At 45.4% G+C, this 6,340-nt stretch overlaps 1 pseudogene; it reads left to right on the forward strand.

Moving 5' to 3' along the window:
- The first annotated feature begins 5,385 nt into the window (after positions 1 to 5,385).
- LOC119457170 (U2 spliceosomal RNA) lies at positions 5,386 to 5,566 on the forward strand (annotated as a pseudogene).
- The last annotated feature ends 774 nt before the right edge of the window (positions 5,567 to 6,340 follow it).

The following is a 6,340-nucleotide window of genomic DNA, read 5'->3' on the forward strand; positions in this document are numbered from 1 at the left end:
CTCAGTCCCCAGTGGCTGCGGAGCACCTGACCAAGGCGGCGGTCAGACCTGCTACGCGACAGAGGGTGCTAAGAATCTCTGGGTCCGGACAGGCCGCCACTGGAAACTGAACCTGGCAACGTTCAACACGCGCAGCCTCTCGAGTGAGGCTAGTTTAGCAGGACTATTTGAAGAATTATCAGGCATTGCCTGGGATGTTATTGGCCTTAGTGAAGTTAGAAGAACTGGTGAGGCTTACATAATACACAGTGCTGACTAACGGCCACGTCTTCTGCTACAGAGGTCTTCCAGGTAAGAGAGAATCTGGGGTAGGATTTCTAGTCTATAACAACATAGCGGGCAACAATGATGAATTCTACAGCATTAATGAGAGGGTAGCAGTCATCGTAATAAAGCTGAATAGAAGGTACAAAATGAAGGTAGTACAAGCCTACGCCCCAACATCTAGTCACGATGATGAAGAAATAGAACAGTTTCATGAAGATGTTGAATTAGCAATGAGAAAGGTGCAAACTCAGTATACTGTAGTCATGGGCGACTTCAATGCAAAAGTGGGAAAAAAGCAGGATGGTGAGCAAGCAATTGGCAACTACGGCATGGATTCTAGGAATGCAACAGGAGAGATATTAGTGGAATTCGCGGAAAGGAATAGGCTCGGAATAATGAATACCTTCTTCAGTTAGCGCAGCAACAGGAAGTGGACCTGGAAAAGCCCTAATGGAGAAACAAGGAATGAAATAGATTTCATACTCTCTGCCGATCCAAGCACAGTGCAGGATGTAGAAGTGTTAGGTAAGGTAGAGTGCAGTGACTATAGGTTAGTGAGGTCTAGGATTTATCTCAATTTGAAGAGAGAAAGAGTGAAATTAGTCAAGAGGAAACAAGCCAACCTAGAGGCAGTAAGGGTAAAAGCAGACCAATTCAGGCTGGTGCTCGCAAACAAATATGCAGCTTTAGAAAAGGACGATGAAGACAACATAGATGTAATGAATGAAACCGTAACTAGGTTGATCACAGAATCAGCAATTGAAGTGGGAGGTAAGGCACCAAGGCAATCAGTAGGTAAGCTCTCCCAGGAAACAAAGGACCTAATAAAGAAACGACAAAACATGAAAATGTCCAACTCAAGAGATGAGATAGAATTCGCTGAACTGTCAAACCTGATCAACAAGTAAGGGATATTCGAAATTATAACGTGGGAAAGATTGAGGAAGCCGTAAAATATGGACGCAGCATTAAATCAATAAGAAGAAAGCTTGGCATAGGGCAAGGCAAGATGTATGCACTGAAAGATAAGTTTGGAAATATCATCAGCAATTTCGATGACATGACATAGTAAAAGCGGCGGAAGAATTCTATACTGACTTGTACAGTTCCCAGAACAGCAAAGCTACTTTCATTTGAAATAGTGATGAACCGGATACAGAGGCTCCTTCTATAACTAGCGATGAAGTTAGAAGGGCCTTGAAAGACATGACCAGGGGAAAAGCTGCTGAAGAAGATGAAATAACAGTAGATTCAATCAAAGATGAAGCATGCTTGAAAAGCTTTGCGGCCCTTTATACGCAATGCCTCACAGCTTCAAGTGTACCAGAGAGCTGGAAGAACGCTAACATTATACTAATCCATAAGAAGGGAGACATTAAAGAATTAAAGAATTATAGACCCATTACCTTGCTTTCCGTATTGTATAAAATATTCACCAAGATAATTTCCAATAGAATCAGGGCAACACTTGACTTCAGCCAACCAAGAGAACAGGCTGGCTTCAGGAAGGGATATTCTACGATGGATCATATCCATGTCATTAATCAGGTAATCGAGAAATCGAGAAATCTGCGGAGTACAATCAACCTCTCTATATGGCTTTCATAGATTATGAAAAGGCATTTGATTCAGTAGAGGTACCAGTAGTCATAGAGGCATTGCGTAATCAAGGAGTACAGGAGTCATACGTGAATATCTTAGCAAACATATACAAGGATTCCACAGCTACCTTGATTCTTCACAAGAAAAGTAGAAAGTTACCTATCAACAAAGGAGTCAGGCAAGGAGACACAATCTCTCCAATGCTATTCACTGCATGCTTAGAAGAAGTATTCAAGCTCTTAGACTGGGAAGGCTTAGGAGTGAGGATCAACGGCGAATACCTCCGCAACCTTCGGTTTGCAGATGACATTGTCCTATTCAGTAACAATGGAGACGAATTACAGCAAATGATTGAGGACCTTAATCGAGAAAGTGTAAGTGTGGGGTTGAAGATGAATATGCAGAAGACAAAGATAATGTTCAATAGCCTGGCAAGGGAACAAGAATTCAGGATCGCCAGTCAGCCTCTAGAGTCTGTAAAGGAGTACGTTTACCTAGGCCAATTACTCAAAGGGGACCCTGATCACGAGAAAGAAATTTACAGAAGAATAAAATTGAGTTGGAGTGCATACGGCAGGCACTACCAAATCCTGACTGGGAGCTTACCACTGTCGTTGAATACAAAAGTGTACAATCATTGCATTCTACCGGTGCTAACATATGGGGCAGAAACTTGGAGGTTAACAAAGAAGCTCGAGAACAAGTTAAGGACCACACAAAGAGCGATGGAATGAAAAATCTTCGGACTAACGTTAAGACACAGGAAGAGAGCGGTGTAGATCAGAGAACAAATGGGGATAGCCAATATTCCAGTTGATATTAAGCGCAAGAAATTGAGCTGGGCAGGCCATGTAATGCGTAGGATGGATAACCGGTGAACCATTAGGGTTACAGAATGGATACCAAGAGAAGGGAAGCGCAGTCGAGGTCGGCAGAAAACCACATGGGATGATGAAGTTAGGAAATTTGCAGGCGCAAGTTGGAATACGCTAGCGCAAGACAGGGGTAATTGGAGATCGCAGGGAGACGCCTTCGTCCTGCAGTGGACATAAAATATAGGCTGATGATATATATATATATCATCAAACACGCCTTTTCTTACAACCCTGCCGGGGTGAAATTAATTTATTGTTACCTTGTTGGACATGTGCAGTGCTGATTCGACACGGGTTCAAGCACCTTACAGCAATACTGTCATGGTGGGCCCCCTATACCATGCGCGCATTTAAGCACAACGCCTTACCGTTTCATGTATTGGCTGACGAAGGCCGGACCTCGGCCGAAACATAGGAAATAAGCTATCGTTGTTTTTCCTGTTCAACTACTGGATCCCGGAATACCCTCACTATATATATATATAAACATTGCGGATTACTATTGCACTGAATAAAAGAGGCTGCCGCGAAACCATCTCCCGCTCAAGCCATCTCCCCGCTGCTTCGCATCCACACATGGCTCTCGTTAGCGGGAGATGGAGGAATTTTTTTTTTCTATTGCCGGACGCGACCATCGAAGAGTGAACAGCCTCGCCGTAAAAATTGGCAGTTTCTCCCGAAGGCCCAAGCATGCACTGACTGTGAACTTTTTGCGTTGCGCTTGAACTTCACGTACGGTGTTTTAACCATACGCGCGTCCGACAAACGCGGGCGCGACATACGCAGCTGTGTGAAAATTTCTGGCACCCTTAAACGCCGAGTAGGGCCTCGAATCACATCGTACAGGCGCTACTACGCTGCCCATGAAGGGCCGCGCCAGTAAAATTACATCACTTTCAGGTTGGAGCACTGATAGGGTTACGGACTTTTAATATTTAATAGCCTGAGAAGATCTAAGATCAAAGGCATGCGCTGTGAATACGGTGTTTCATGTCATTTGTTTGTAGGCTGCCATTTTCCATATTCTGAGGAATAATTTAGTCAAGAATGTATGACTTGGTATGAGCAACTTTAGTGATAGAATAGTGTAGCAGTATATAACCTGCATATACGGCATGAATAAATATATAGCATATATATACCTAAATTTATGCGGAGCCCCACGGCGACACCGACGACGTCGGCGAACATTTGCTTGGAGTGTCCAAATAATTGCTATCGCAATAAAAATAAGACGGTAATTGGCAAGGCGTATTACCTTATTCGTCGAGTGGAACTACCTTCCCAGTTTCCCAGCTTTACTTTGAGTCGGAAGTGTAGACGTGTCCAGAGACTGCTCAAAACGCTTACGTAACATGGTACTGGTTTTCCTTAAAGACTTCGTGTTAATGCCATCGTAAATAGATGAACGAATAGCTTTCAAGTGCTGCATTTAGCAAGGCAATGCCAAGTGTTGCGACAATCACTGGTGCAAATAATTGAACAAAAGTGCAACAAGTAATTGACTATTGCAATCTAGATAAAATATTTTCACAGAAGCGTCGCTCAGGATAGCTGCTCAAACAATTTTCCTAATCTGGTCATCAAAATAGTCATCCAAGACAATACGGTTATAAGAGCGGCCTTATGTCGCATGAATTTTTGTTTACCCGCCGCCGTATCCCGGCGGCTATGGCGTCGCACTGCTCATCTCGTGCGTTCAACACCTGTCGCTGCGGCCGCATTTCGAAGGGGCCGTAATGCAAAAACGCTTCTGCACTTAGATTTAGCTGCGTGCTGGAAAAGCCAAGGTGGTCAAAATTAATGCGGAACGCAACAATACGGCCTGCCTCATAATCAGATAGTGGTTTTGTCACGTAATATCCCAGAATTTAATATCTTTTTTTGGTTGTGTTTTTCGATACATAGGAGAACGTTAGAAAATAGGTTCGCTTAGCGATTTGAGCGTGGCTATGTGTATGGTTGACGCAGGTCTCCAAGCAGTCCAGCGGCGGTTCGTATGGGAACGCCCAGCTTGCAAAAGAGAGATGTGTTTTTTTTTTCGTTTTTTTTTTAAAGGTAGCCGTTTGATGTGGCCGTTGTTCCAAGGTGCATATGTAGGTATCATATGGTAATCAGCTCGAAATATTTCGACGTTATTGTTGTAATGCCAGAACCACCTCAATAGGACGTCGCAACGGCACACCGTCATTCACACGAAGCCTCCAAACAAAGAAATATTTGGTGCCATTCCACTCTGTGAAGGTGGATGACCAGCCAAGCTGTGTATGTGGTGATTGACCGTTGTTCCGGTGAAACTTTCCAAGTTTTCGGAATCGGGGCCACATGGACGGTCCACATTTATTTCCACCTCGAGGTCCTGGCAGGCAGCACGCTTAAGCTTGGCGTCCGGGGTGCGCCCATCGTTGGTGGCTTCCTTCCGCCGCGCCCATGCCCTTTTTTGTTCACGCCGTAGTTCTTGGTAGGCACGCCGTTCTTCTTCAGACCATACAACACGCGGCCTACCCATTTCACAGTCAGAGCAGAACTGAGGAAAGGAGCCTACGTAGAGCCTGACGTCAGGAGACAGAAGAAACTGAAATTGGTAGGCACAAGTTTGAATACGCGAGATGGCGTGCACGTGTAAGGTGCGAACGTAGACATGGCCGACGCCAGTCAAAGTGTAGTATTTGTTCCTTATCAGCTTAATATCTGATACGGGTTGTATTTGGACTCAAGATATTAAGCTTATTTTTGCAAATTGGCGGATTACTTGAAGCTTGCTTCACCTCCGCCCCTGGTCGGCCCAGTATTGCACTATCTTCGGGATCGGCCCAGGGTTGTTGGTCTGCGGACATGGGTCTGCTGTAAACTAGCCATATACAGCGTCACTGTAAAACGCAGCCAAAAGCAGACCTGACGACGCGACATAACAGCAGCGTGACATTGCAACGCAGCCGTGATGCCACGCCGCAACCTAACTGCAATGCCAGACCAAGAACCACTGACCTTGACGTGATTCTAGACACAAGGTCACCGCTCGAGATGTCACGTTGTCGTGACTGTGCAGAACCAGCTAGTGTCAAAGATATCAGTCGGGAATCTAACTCTTAATTGAGCGAACTTGTACTCCGAACACCGTGGCCCAGGCAAACAATTAACCGTCATAGTACAACGACAGCTGCGAGCACAGTCGTCCGTCATCTAAATCTGATCTACGGGTCAAGTGCGTCGGCTCCTTATACGTGACTCATCGCCCATTCCAGCGCAATCGCTGGTGCGTTCGCTCGTTCAAGAATGTACAGACAACCCGCCGCGGTTGCTTAGCGGCTATGGTGTTGCGCTGCTAAGCCCGAGGTCGCGGGATCAAATCCCGGTAGCGGCGGCCGCATTTCGATGGGGGCGAAAGGCAAAAAACGCTCGTGTCACGTGCATTGGGGACATGTTAAAGATCCATTGGTGGTCAAAACTAATCCGGAGTTCCCCACTACGGCGTGCCTCATATAATCAAATCGTGGTTTTGGCACGTGAGACCCCTCTATTCCATTCAAATAAATTAAATGTACAAGCGAGGACAAAATAAAACGGGATCTGCGAGCGCGTGCCAAACTTTATTC

The sequence above is a fragment of the Dermacentor silvarum genome, chromosome 6 (genome assembly GCF_013339745.2).
Source record: "Dermacentor silvarum isolate Dsil-2018 chromosome 6, BIME_Dsil_1.4, whole genome shotgun sequence".
In the NCBI taxonomy this organism is placed as follows: Eukaryota; Metazoa; Arthropoda; class Arachnida; order Ixodida; family Ixodidae; genus Dermacentor; species Dermacentor silvarum.